Here is a 13,895-nt window from a genome sequence, read left to right on the forward strand (position 1 = left end):
CTTCAGATGTTTGGATAATTGGATATTCTCTTCTGGCACAGGGTTGACCTGTACAAGAAGGACAGGTTGCACCTAAACTGAAGGGGGACCAATATCCTGGCAGGGAGGTTTGCTGGTGCACGGTAGTGTAGCGGTTAGTGTAACACTTTACAGCACCAGCGACCTGGGTTCAAATCCAGCCACTGTCTGTAAGGAGTTTGTACGTTCTCCCCGTGTCTGCGTGGGTTTCCTCCGGGTGCTCCGGTTTCCTCCCACATTCCAAAGATGTACGGGTTAGGAAGTTGTGGGCGTGCTATGTTGGCGCCAGAAGCGTGGCGACACTTGCGAGCTGCCTCCAGAACACTCTGCAAAAAGATGTATTTCACTGTGTGTTTCAATGTATGTGTGACTAATAAAGATATCTTATCTTATTTGGGATGGCTTAAACTAATGATGCAGGGGTGTATGACCCAAAAGGACAGTGTAACAGGAGGGGAGAGAGATGCATGTGTAGTAAATGGACGAGGCAAGTCTAGTGGACAGAGCAGCCAGAGATGGCCAGAGTGCATAAGAGGGCTGGTAGGCTTAACTGCATTTACTTTAATGCAAGGAACTTTGCAAGTATGACAGATGAGCTGAGAGCATAAATCATCATGTGGAATTATAATGTGGTAATCAAGGGAACATTGTTGAGTGAAGGGCAGGGCTGGCAGCTCAATGTTGAAGGGTACAGAACCTTCAGACAAAAAGAGGAGGAGGTGTTGCACTGTTTATCAGGGAGAGCATTACAGCAGTACTGAGGGAGGATATCCTGGAGGGATCAGCAAATGAAGTTATATGGGTGGAACTTGGAAATAAGAAAGGAGCAATCACTTTGATGGGATTATACCCGAGGCCTCCAAATCGTCAGTAGGATTTAGAAGAACAAATATGTAGACACATAGCAGTAGGATGTAAAAGCAATAGTGCTGTAGCAGTGGGTAATTCTAACTTTCTCAATATTGACTGAGATTGCTTTAGTGTAAGGGACCTCGATGGGGTGGAATTTGTAAATGTGTCCAGGAAGGGTTTTTAAAGCAGTATGTAGAGAGTGCTGTACTTGAACCTTACTTTGGTGGAAGTTTCTGTAAAGGAACCTTTTGTGTACAGTGACCACAATTCAGTAAACTTTAAGTTAGTCATGGAAAGGGGTAAGGTTGAGTTAGAGTTAAATTAGTGGAGGGCTGACTTCATAGTATAAAACAGGATGTGGCAACGGTAGATTGGAAGCAGCTGCTGGAGGAGAAACAGATTTGATATGTGGGAAGCAGGTCTCTGTAAGTGGAAGAGACAAAGGTGATGAGATTAGGGAATAGCAAAAAGCATACATCAGCTATGGGGAAATTGTTTTGTGAGAATTGAGTTTATAGAACATCTAGAAAGCAAAAGCGGGGGGACATGAAATGGCCTTGGGGCAACAGAATCAAAGAGAATACCAAAACCTTTTATAAATATATTAAAAGCAAGAGAGTAACGAGTGAAAGAGTAGGTCTCCTCAGGTGCTAGTGGATTTGAGCTGTGTTAACATTATTGTTTGTTTCTCTACAGCCTCTCTGAGCTTGACTATCTGCAAAGTTCTGTCTCTTGTTGCCACCTTCATTGCACTTGCCTCCTGGATTGGGATTAAAGGTAGGTGCACAAGTAATAATCCATCACTTCATGAAATAATTAGTTCATTATTCTGTAGGATAATTGGAAATAATCCCTGCCTGTATATTGTAAGCTGTTTCTTCCAGACCACCAGCACCTGTGTGCCTGTCCCACAACCCATAGCCAGGTACAGAGAAACTTACTATATTTTATGAGACTATAGATCAGGAAAGACTCAGTCCTAGTGCTCACATAATGGTCTTTAAACAGTGTTGCTATACCAGATTTGAAAAGTTGGAAAGAGTGGAAATTTAATAAAAAAGAGGCAGTCCCACTCACATCTATCAGTTGCATGGTTTATGTTAATATGAGGTTGTAATTAAAATTGTGTCCAGTGTTTTTTGTGTTCAATGTAAATTAAATTTAAATTTAGGAAATTTTTTAGAGCAGACTTGGAAATAATATATAAATGAGAAGGATTGAAGGAGCAGGCTGTGTGTCCAAACTATAGAATTGTGGTAGAAAGTCTGTGTCTTCAATCTCACGGGCTCAAGAGTTATTGAACGGGAGTTTGTGTTGAAGGTATAAGGGAGGAGAATCTGGAGTGTTTTACTTCAGAGTTTGGTCATGCCTCATAGAGGCTACAGGATCATTGATTGATGCAAAAGATGGTAAACAGTAAGACTGAAGACCATACAGAAACTCAGCAGGAAGTGCTGCTGCCTCACAGCCCCCAGCGACCCGGGTTCAGTCCTGACCTCTGGTGCTGCCTGTGTTGTGTTTGCACATTCTCTCTGGGACTGCATGGGTTCCCCCTCAGGAGCTCGGGCTTCCTCCCATATCCCCATGCAGAAGGTGAAAGGAGAACCGGTGTGAGGAGAAATCTTCTGAACCTCATGCACACCAATCTACTGGAAATAGATCTCGCCACAACAGTAATTGTAGCTATATGGCTAAAAGGTTACAAAAGCATGATGAAAAAGAAACCAACACTATTTTAAGCACCAGTCTATTGGGAGAAGGGAGGTAAAGGTCCATAGGAAGAAAGGAAATGAAATCAAACTGTTGATTCAACCAACTTCTGCAGCTACAACTGACAAGTGATCCTGTTTTGCAAGGTCATAAACCAGGAGACTGATAAGGAATAATAGAGCAGATGCATCCTGTTTACGCAACCCTTCAACTGATAATCTCAGAATCGTGGGTCCTGGTAGAGGCACTCAACGAACATTCTGAAAAGTTGAAAAAAGCAGATAAAAGAAGGGACATTGGAGACATAACAATAATAACACGGGACCAATCATCGCAAAGAGGATTCTGGACGCCAGGCTCTGAGAAAGCCAGTTTCCCTCAGAATGAATCTGGCCAGTTCCTCTGGACTGGGTACTCCAACTCCAAACTGCTATGAATCCATAAGACAGTTGCTAAATATGTTGTGAGTCATAAAAGAGCCTTAAAGTATAACAGGGGTGAGTGGTCCTTTGATTGATGCATTAGTTGGCCAGTAGAGGTAAACTCCAATGACCCACTTTGTAATTTAGAAATCCCGATGGTTTGGCAATTGGCTGCAGAGGTGAAGTTTGCTGTGCTCCCCATCCACTCACCAGGGCTCCGCTTTTTGTGCTCCCTTTTGAAGGGGTCTCAATTGCTATGCTGTCATCTATTCACGGTCCCTGGTTCCCACACTTCCTTTAAACTTACTGAGTTCACAAGAAAATGTATTATAATACTGTGTAACATCTGGCAAAAAAGGTGAATTAAGTGTGCTGGAGTACACAGCACATAGAACAGTACAGCACAGGAATAGGCCCCTTGGTTCACCATGTCCATGCTGACTGTTATGCTAATTTAAACTGCGCATCTGCCTGCACGTGGTGAATATCCCTCCATTTCCTGCCTGTTCATGTGCCTGTCTAAATGCCTTTTAAAACTTTACTATTGTATCTGCTTCCACCACTTCTCCCGGCAGTGCATTTCAGGCACCTACCACTCTGTGTATATAAAAAAAGCACTTAAACTTTAAACTTTCCCCCTTCATCTTAACACTATACCCTCTAGTATTTGACATTTTCACTCTGAGGGAGAAAGACTCTGACGGGTATTCCCTATCTATGCCTCTCAATTTTATAAACCTCTATCAGGTTGCCCTCAGCCTCTGATGCTCCAGAGAAAACAGTCCAAGTTTGTCCAACCTTTCCTAAGACCTAATACTCTCTCATCCAGGCAACATCCTGGTAATTCTCCTCAACACCTTCTCCAAAGCCTCCATGTCCTTCCTCTAATGCAGCAACCAGAACTGCATACAGTACTCCAAATATGGCCTAACCAAAGTTTATACATCAGCAATGTAACTTCTCGGCTTTTATACTCAACACCCCGACCGATGAAGGCAAGAATGCCACATGCTTTCTTTGGCACCCTATCTACTTTGTTACCACTTTCAGGGAGTTATTGACCCAAAATCCCTTTGTACGTCAAGGCTCCTGAGGGCCTGCCATTTACTTTATACTTTCCTCTTATATTTGAACTCCCCAAAGTGTGATTACTAAACCTACCTAATAGGCGCAATGCATTTGCTATGCGTGAGGATGAGGATAAAGCCCAGAGGGATTTGGCAAGAATGCTAAACGAGGCATCTTAGAACAGGAGCAGGGCCAGAGGAAGAAGGAAAAAGAGAAGTTCAATCTAGTAATAATGTCCAATTCTGTAACTAGGGAGGGATAGCTTCCATTGTAAGCAGGATCAGTATCCAGAGTGAGTGGCATCTTGAGCCATCTTTGTTTTTATTTATGGGAGACGGGCATTGTTGGCAAGACCCAGCATTTATTGTCAATGCCTAACTACCCTTGAGAAAGTGGTGGTGAGTTGCCTTCTTGAATGGTTGTAGTCCTTCTGGTGAAGGTACTTCCACAATACTGTTTAGGTAAGGAATTCCAGGATCTCGATCCTGCAATGTTGACTGGTGCAAGTGAGGCTCCTGAATCTCCTTCAATGTCTGAATTTGGTCCATTTCTGGAATGTTTCGTGTCTGTGATGCTTGGTGTCACCCTCAGTCTGAGTAGCCCAGGGTCCATCACGCTATCAGTAGCTGAATATATTGGTCAGGATGATGAATGACTTGGAGGGGAACCTGCAAGTAGGGGTGTTTCCATGTGCACGTGGTTCCTTGGTAATAGATGCAATGCCATCACCAGTTCCCCAATAATGAACAATTAACATCAACCATTATCCCCAACCATCACATTCTGGCTTTCTTAGACTCTCCTTTTGGAGATGGTCATGGCCTGGTTTTTATGTTGTGCAATGTGATTTGCCACATCAATCTATATTTATGAATGCTGGCATGAACTGCATCATGTTCTGAGGAGTTACAAGTAGAATAAAAAATTTTGCAATCATTAGTGAACATGCCCATTTCAAGTCGTCTGATAGATCATTGATGAAGCAGCTGAAAATGTCTGGGCCTTGGGTATTGCCCTGACAACCTCCTGAAGTGATGTCCTAGGGTAGGAATGATTGACTGCGAGCAAGCATATCCATCTTTCTTTGTGTGACCTATGACTCTGAGCAGTGGAGAGATTCCCCTTGATTCCTGTGGACTTCAATTTTGCCAGTTCTGCATGATGCTGGGCTTGGTCAAAACTGCCTTGATGTCAAGGGCAGTCACTTTTAGTTCATCTCTCTTGTCCATGTTTTGACCAAGGCTGTGATGAGGTCTGGAGTCTAGTGATTCTGGGGTAAAACCCAAACTGGGCATCTGTGAGCAGGTTACCTAAGCATAGGTGACCAGTGTTGAAGGCACCAGGCTCCATTTCAGTAAAATTGAGGGACTGATTATGAAGTAACTAACCTAATTAGATTTGCTTTTTCCTTCCTGGCCAACTTCCATGTCAGGTAGATAACACTGTTGAAACTGTACTGGAACATTCTGGCTACTAGTTTAGTTAGTTCTGCAGCACCAGTCTTCAGTACTGTAGCCGGGAAGTTGTCTGGTCTGTGGAATTTGCTGTATCTAGTGCTGTCAGTTATTCTGGGGTGAAGTGACTGTAAATAGCTGAAAAGCAGCTTCTATGACAGTCAGGAATGTGGGAGAGAGATGAGATGATCATCCGCTCTGCCAAGCAACGAAGGTCATGTTGATTGTCCAATAGTATTATCCGAAACCACACAGATTCCAGCAGAACCTCTGGCAGCTGGTTGGAGATGATTCAGAAGCACAGGCGAGAATTTTTCTTGCAGTGGAGGGCAGGGCAAATCTCAAAGAGAATAAATGCAGAGTCACCCACATCCCCAGAACAGATGTACAAAATGTGTAATCAGGTGTTTGTGACTTGTATCGGTGCTGCTAATTAGTTTAATTTCCCATATGAATGACCAGCCAGTATTGTCGAATCTTTGCTCTCCAGATACCACCTTTGTACCTATCATTACATTATTCCTGGTGTCTGTTCATCTTTTTGATCATCGTTGCACCAATTATCATCCAGAAGGTCAGCTGCTTGTTTAATGGGAATTCCAAGAAAAGAAAGGTATGGATCAATTCGCTTATTGAATAAAATTACAGATTTAAAAATAAAACCATACGTTCTTAACCCATATATCATTTGTATTTCGTAGATTGTCAACCTTCCATTTGCTTGAATGACATTACTGTGATCCTCATTTTGATCGTTACTTTAAAGGAAGAGATTCAGCAAAACAGTGAGTTTACCACAGTACTTGCTTACTTGGTATTGCAAACTAATGTTTCCCCTTATTTCTTCCACATTTCTTTGCAACATAGGAGGCCATACTGTCCATCAAGTCAATACCAGCTCACAGAGCAATCCTATTTCCTGACTCATTTTCCTCGGAGTCATGGAGATATTGCATGGAACAAGCCCGTTGGCCCACCAAGTACGTGATCACCACCAAGCACCACTGCTCTTCCCCCATCTGGTTCTGGTTCCATCTGACCTTCACCTCTCCTCTACTGGCTCCCATTATAACCTTCCCTGCTTATCAGAATCCAGCACTGGGAGATTTTGTGTTCCTGCTTCTCATGCTCCGCACTGTCTCCACCTTCACCCTCCCGTTTTTCTCCAACCCCCCCCCCCCCCCACCACCACCACTTGGCTCCATCTGCCTCTTTTTTGTTTGCCTCCATCTATCATCCATCTACCTGTCTCCCAACTCCACCCTCCCACCCCACCTGGTTCAACCTGCCAGTCATCCTTCACCCCTCCTCAATCCACCAATCACCCAATTGTCCCTGTCTTACCCCGCCCCCCTCTCCCTTAATAATGGCTACTGTATCTCCCCTCTCCCCTCACAGTCCTGATGCAGAGTTTCAACCCAAAATGTTGACCATTCCTTCCCCCCACAGAAGCTACTCGACCCTCCAGCAGTTGTGTGCTGCTGCAGACTGCAGCATCTGCAGTCTTTTGCGTTTATATAATTCAGCATTAAGTTTTGTTTGATAATGCTCCTGAGAAATTCCTTGGAATGTTTTACACAGTAAAAAGCCACAGAAATGCAGGTTGTTATATTTTGCCGTGAGAGATGTTATTGTGAACTTATTCAGTACTTTCATTGTTATACATTTTCAGAACAAAGCTGTCATACCAGCATTTTTAACATGGAACATACCTATTGCACTGTTGGTCAGCTGTGTTCTAGTCGTCTCTGTGTTCCTTGCAACATATTGCTGTAAGTATTAAATAATTTGATCACATTCACTTTCCAAGAGGGGTAAGTTGCATTGAAAGTCCCACCTGTGCCAGGCATGTTTCTGACGACTCCTACAACTGAAAGCTGGGAAATGGTTTGTTTCACCTGAACCCAATGATTTATTATATTTTGTACCTCCTTCATTTTAATCTTCACTTCATCTATTATCTCTATCACTGTGTCTTCAACTGAGATTTTGGCAGCATCCTCTTCCTTGATAACCACCAAGACTCATTTAGTATTCCAGCTATGCCTTCTACCTTCATGCATGTTGGAGGGATTTGTGTGTTAAACCCGCACCCTGAATCTGGCTTTCACGTGGGGCCCAGTCACCCTCTTAATTATGGCTCAGATCAGCACAGCACAGAAGGAAAATCTCAGAAAGCAATGCTGATTTTCTCGAACAAGTTGTTTTATTCAGGCCCTGTTACAGTGTACACTGCGGAGAACTTTGAGTGAGAGCTCAAAGATACTCCTCTGACCCAGAAACCTTCCAGCAATTTATAGTATTCATGTTACAATAGTTCAATGTGGATTTCACAATAATTCATCAGTAACCCACTTTTCTTTGTAGTTTTTGGTCGTTGTTTTATCCCTGCAGGCATTGCCTCTGTCTGCCTGATAGATAGGACTTTACCTTCATTTCCCAGACAGCCATTTCCCCCATTCTCTCTGCAATTGTGTGCTCTAATTTATGGTCTTGTCCTTCTGTCGTGACTCTGCTTATGTTATGTTTCTCTCTCCTGCACTTAGTCTGCATTCCAACATCCATTTGTTTATCTCTGCTCCAGCTAGCTATGCCTTGTAATCTAAACACTTCCCTGATCTAAGTCCTGCCCTGTTTCCTGCAATTAAAAGGGTGACTGGGCCCTGAGTGAAAGCTAGATTCAGGGTGCAAGTTAAACACACAAATCCCTCCAACATGCATGATTTTTAAACCACCTCCACTACTGGTCAATTTTCCCATCATTCCTTTCTAATACGTGTGACACTTAAACTGACCATATATTAGAAACGTCCCCAATGTTCTCATGATAGGGAAATATATGATCATGCACTTCGGAAGGAGGAATAATGGTTTCCTTAAGGAGAAATCTTGCCTAACAAATCTGTTGGAATTCTTTGAGGAAATAACAGGCAGGATAAACAAAGGAGAGTCGGTGGATATTATTTACTTGGATTTTCAGAAGGCCTTTGACGAGGTGCCGCACATGAGGCTGCTAAACAAGATAGGAGCCCGTGGTATTACAGGTAAGGTACCAGCATGGATAGAAGATTGGCTGACTGGCAGAAGGCAAAGAGTGGGAATAAAGGGGCCTTTTCTGGTTGGCTGCTGGTGACTAGTGGTGTTCCGCAGAGGTCAGTGTTGGGTCTGAGACTTTACAAGTTGTATGTTCATGATCTGGATGATGGCTTTGTGGCCAAATTTGTGGCTTTATAAGGCGTTGGTCAGACCTCATTTGGAGTATTGTGAGCAGTTTTGAGCCCCATATCTAAGGAAGGATGTGCTGGCATTGGAGAGGGTCCAGAGGAGGTTTACAAGGAATGATCCCAGGGATGAAAGGGTTAATGTATGAAGAGCATTTGATGGCTCTGGGCCTGTACTCACTGGAGTTTAGAAGGATGGGGGGGGGGGAGGGGGGAGAAATCTCATTGAAACTTACTGCATATTGAAAGTCTAGTTAGAGTGGATGTGGAGAGGATGTTTCCAGTAGTGGGAGAGTCTAGGACCAGAGGGCACAGCTTCAGAATAAAAGGATGTCCCTTATGGAACAGAGACGAGGAGGAATGTCTTTAGCCAGAGGGTGGTGAATCTCTGGAATTCATTGCCACAGAAGGCTATGGAGATCAGGACATTGGGTACATTTAAAGCAGAGGTTGATTAGGTTCTTTATTAGTGAGGGTGTCAAAGGTTACGGGGAGAAGGCAGGAGAATGGTGTTGAGAGGGGAAAAGTAAATTGGCCATGATCGAATGGCGGAGCAGATTCGATGGGCTGAATGGCCTAATTCTGCTCCTATGTCTTATGATTCCTGGAGGTTCCTTCTTAAATGTATAATTATTTTTGAGCTCCCCACATTGGCCTTGTACTCTGCTCTCATGTTTGGCTGTGTTGTTTCAAAGCTGCCATGTCTAGATATGCATCCCCACCGGATAGTTTCCAATGTGCATCTGGTTGTGAGGATGGTTGTAAACTTACAGACCTGTCTCTTTGCCTCATCTGTTCTGTCCATTTTGCAGTCCCCTCTCTCTTGTCTGTCTGTTTTCTTGCTGCTGGTATTTGGGTATAAACATTTGATCACAGTCCATAACAAATACACTTCTGTTTGTTCTAGTTTCACGATCTGAATGGAGCCGTGATTTGAGTGGAGTTTGATGCTGGATCTGAATCTCATCAGACCTTAGAAAATGGCTGTGACAGTTGACATCAGTGCCAGTGAAAAGTTTTATCCATCAAAACAGAAAATATTTTCTGCAATCCTGTGGACAGAATCTACTGTTTCAACTACCTCATTATTTTCAATCATCTGCTTGATTTCAGAACACATTCCTTTCAGATGACCTAAGATCATCTGCCAAATGTGAATAAAGGTCAAGATGGTCAGAGGAAATACTTGAGCTCTGAGTTGTGCCGTGACAGGCCCATGACTACAACAACCACTGCCAAATTTTCTGTTCAGTTATGCCATGCTTAGTAATTTTCTTGTATGTACTATTTTTTTAAATGAAGAATAAATTGGTGATTTTAAAATAATTTTTATACAATATTTCAGTTTCTAATATGTTCCTTTTTTTAAGTATCTGTTGTTTGGGATGTGGGCATCATTGACGAGCAGCATTTATTGCTCTACCCTGATTGTGTTTGTAAAGACGGCAGTAGCCAACTTGAACAGCTGCAGTCCTTCTGGTGAAGATGCTATTTGGGAGGGAGTTCCTGAATTTTAGACTCGGTGACAAAATATATCCATATATATGAACTGTGGCTTGGAGATTGTGTGTTTCCTCTGCTGCCTTGTCCTTGGCGGTAGAGGTGACATATTTGGGAAGCACTGTCAGAGTAGTCTGGGGTGAGTCCATTTTGTAGTACTGCAGCAACAGTGTGTATTTGGGAAGCACTGTCAGAGTAGTCTGGGGTGAGTCCATTTTGTAGTACTGCAGCAACAGTGTGTATTTGGGAAGCACTGTCAGAGTAGTCTGGGGTGAGTCCATTTTGTAGTACTGCAGCAACAGTGTGCTGGTGGTGGAAGGAATGAATGATTAAAGGTAGTGGAAGTGGTGCTAACCAAGTGGTCTACGGGATGGTACCAAAATTCTTGGGTGCTGTTGCAATTGTGCTCACAGGCAAGCCGAGGGTATTCCATCTCACTCCAGCTGTCTGCCCTGTGATGGTGAGAACCTTTGGAAGGTCAGATGAGGCACTTACGCACTCACGTCCAGCTTCTGACCTGCTCTTGTAGCCAAAATATTTATAGTAAAACTTACAGCAGACAGAGCAGCAGAGCGGAGGAGCTTTCAGTTGAGAGCTTTTCTCCAGTTGCAGCAGAGAGGGTAGCGGAGGGGAGAAGCTAACAGCTTCTTTTTAAAGTTGTGTGATTGGCTAAGTGTGTGGCAACTCAGCCAATGAAAGGAAGGTAGAGTAAAGCAGAGCCATTGTGTGAGTGGGCCAGTGTAGGAGCGGGAATCTGAGGCTTCAGCTCAAGAGGCTTCGGCGAGGAGGTACAGGTGAGCAGTAGGTAAGAACAAGTAAGGTCTTTTTACAGTGGTTAAATAAAAAGACTCCAAATTACAACTAATTAAATAAAGTAGGGATGCAAGATCAGGTGATGTGTTGTAGCTGCATGATGTGGGAGCTGGTGGACCCCAGTGTGGTTCCTGGTGACCACATCTGCAGCAAGTGTTGGCTGCTCAAGGAGCTCAGGCTCAAAGCTGATGACCTGGAATCTGAGCTTCAAACACTGTGATGCATCAGGGAGGGGGAGAGTTACCTTAATGCTGTGTTTCAGGCCACAGTCACACCCATTACATTAACTACTTCACATTAGGTCTGTGGCCAGGGACAAGAGGGTGTGACTGCGAGTGAGACTGGTAGGGGGATCCAAGAGGTACTGCTGGAGGAGCCTCAGTCCTTGAGCAGGTCCAACAGGTCTGAGATTCTTGCTCCCTGTACAGATGAGAGTGGGGGTTGTAGGAAGGATGAGCAACTGAACTGTAACACTGTGGTTCAGGGAGCCATTCATGAGTTGGGAGAGGAGAGAAATGTCATTGTAATTGGGGATAGTATAGTCAGGGGAATAGACACAATTCTCTGTCACAAGCATCGAGAGACTCGAAGGCTGTGTTGCCTGCCTGGTGCCCGGGTTCAGGACATCTCATCTGACCTGCAGAGGAATTTGGAATGGGTGATTAAAGATCCAGTTGTCGTGGCCCATGTGGGTACCAACGATATAGGTAGAACAAGGAAAGAGGTTCTGCTGAGGGAGTTTGAGCAGCGAGGGACTAAATTAAAAAGCAGAACCAAAAAGGTAATAATCTCTGGATTACTACCTGAGCCATGTACAAATTTTCACAGGGTCAATAAGATCAGAGAGCTAAATGTGTGGCTCAAAGATTGATGTGGGAGAAGTGGGTTTGAATTTATGAGACATTGACACCAGTACTGGGGAAGGAGAGAGTGGTTCCGATGGGATGGGCTCCACCTGAACCACACTGGGACCAGGGTTCTGGCAATTTGCATAACTAGGGCTTTAAACTAATGGGGGGGGGGTGTTCAACAGATTGGAAAAGTATGGATAAAGTAAAAGGGAAGGAGAGTGCAGGAGAGGTTACTGAAGTCTTCAGAATAAAGAATAAAGCAAAGTTTAGAAAGGGACATGGAGACAAACTTGAGAAGAAGGCTGGTGAATCCAGGACTGGAAGTACCATATTTGAGTGCACGCAGTACATGAAACAGGGTAGATGAGCTTGTAGCACAGTTAGAAATTGGCAGGTATGATTTTGTGGGCATCACAGAGTCATGGTTGAAAGAAGATCACATCCAAGGGTACACGTCCTATCGAAAAGACAGGCAGGTAGGCAAAGGGGGTGGGGTGTTTCATCTGGTTAAAAAAGATGTAATCAAATTCTTAGCAAGAAGTGACATATGATCAGAAGATGTAGAATCCTTGTGGGCGGAGTTAAGAAACTGCAAGGATAAAAGGACCCTGATAGAAACCAGAAGCCCACACAGACACAGGGAGAACGTACAGACTCCTTACAAACAGTGGCCGGAATTGAACATCTTTCCTATAACAGGTTGACCAAAACTGAACACAATACTCCAAGTGCAGCCTCACCAGACTCTTGTACATTTGGACCATAACCACGCAACTTCTATACTATATGCGCTGACTGATGAAGGTCAGCGTGCCAAAAGCCTTCTTCATCACTCTGTCTATCTGTGATTCCGCTTTCAGGGAACCATGTACTACAACACTCCCCAGGTCCTTACCGTCCACTGTGATTTGACTTTCCGAAATGCAACACCTCACACTTATCTATTCCACTTGCCTTTTATGTTATGTGGTCACAGCTGTCTGTTTAGTTTTTGTTTACACAGCTGCAATCAGAATCAGGTATATTATCACCGACGTATGCCGTGAAATTTGTTGTTTTGTGGTAGTGATACAGTGCAAGGCACAAAGACAAAAATTAAATTAAAAAAAAAGTGCAAAAGAGGAATAACGAGGTAGTGTTCATGCACCGTTCAGAAATCTGATGGCAGAGGGACAGAAGCTATTCCTGAAATGTTGAGTGTGAGTCTTCAGGCTCCTGTACCTCCTCCCCGATGGTAGTAATGAGAAGAGGGCATGCCCCAGGTGGTGAGGGTCCTTAATGATGGATGCTGCCTTCTTGAGGTGCCACCTCTTGAAGTTGTCCTCGTTGGCGGGGAGGGTTGTGCCCGTGATGGAGCTGGCTGAGTCTACAACCCTCTGCAGCCTCTTTCGATCCTGCGCATTGGAGCCTCTATAGCAGTTGTTGGTTGTGAAAGGCACTGGCTGCATGCTTTTAGAACATGAGATAGGAGCAGGCTATTCAGCCTTTTGGGACTATTCATCAAGATAATGGTTTAATGTACCTCAGTTCCATTTTCCAGCACTTTTCCCTTATCCCTTGATTTCCTAATTATCCAGAAATGTATTAATCTCCATTTTGATTGAGCCACACCCCAAGGTAGAGAATTTCAAGGGTATACTGCCCTCTACGTGAAGAAATTTCACCTGATCTCAATCCTAAATGGTCTGCTCCTGGTTCAAGACTTCTCAGCCAGGAGGAACATCCTCCCTCTTTCTAACCTTTCGAGTCCTGTAATGATTTTGTAAGCTCAGTGACATCTCCTCACATTCTTATAGATAATGGAGAAAATAGTCTATTTCAACCTCTCTTCATATGGCAAACCAACCAACTCTGGAACCAGTCTGGTCAATCTTCACTGCACTCCTCTATGGCCAGTATTTCCTTTTCTAGGTAAGGTTACCAAAACCGGAAACAGTACTCCAATACTCTCACCAAAGCTCTTGCAATAAGATATCCTTACTCCTG

At 43.8% G+C, this 13,895-nt stretch overlaps 1 long non-coding RNA gene across 1 annotated transcript; it reads left to right on the top strand.

Annotated features, from left to right (window-relative positions):
- The first annotated feature begins 841 nt into the window (after nucleotides 1-841).
- On the top strand, nucleotides 842-10,042 carry LOC127585944 (uncharacterized). Its single transcript, XR_007958616.1, has 6 exons — nucleotides 842-959; nucleotides 1,567-1,647; nucleotides 6,015-6,137; nucleotides 6,226-6,309; nucleotides 7,197-7,296; nucleotides 9,653-10,042. It is a non-coding gene; the product is annotated as an uncharacterized LOC127585944 (long non-coding RNA).
- The last annotated feature ends 3,853 nt before the right edge of the window (nucleotides 10,043-13,895 follow it).

Source organism: Pristis pectinata, chromosome 34 (assembly GCF_009764475.1).
Source record: "Pristis pectinata isolate sPriPec2 chromosome 34, sPriPec2.1.pri, whole genome shotgun sequence".
Classification (NCBI taxonomy): Eukaryota; Metazoa; Chordata; class Chondrichthyes; order Rhinopristiformes; family Pristidae; genus Pristis; species Pristis pectinata.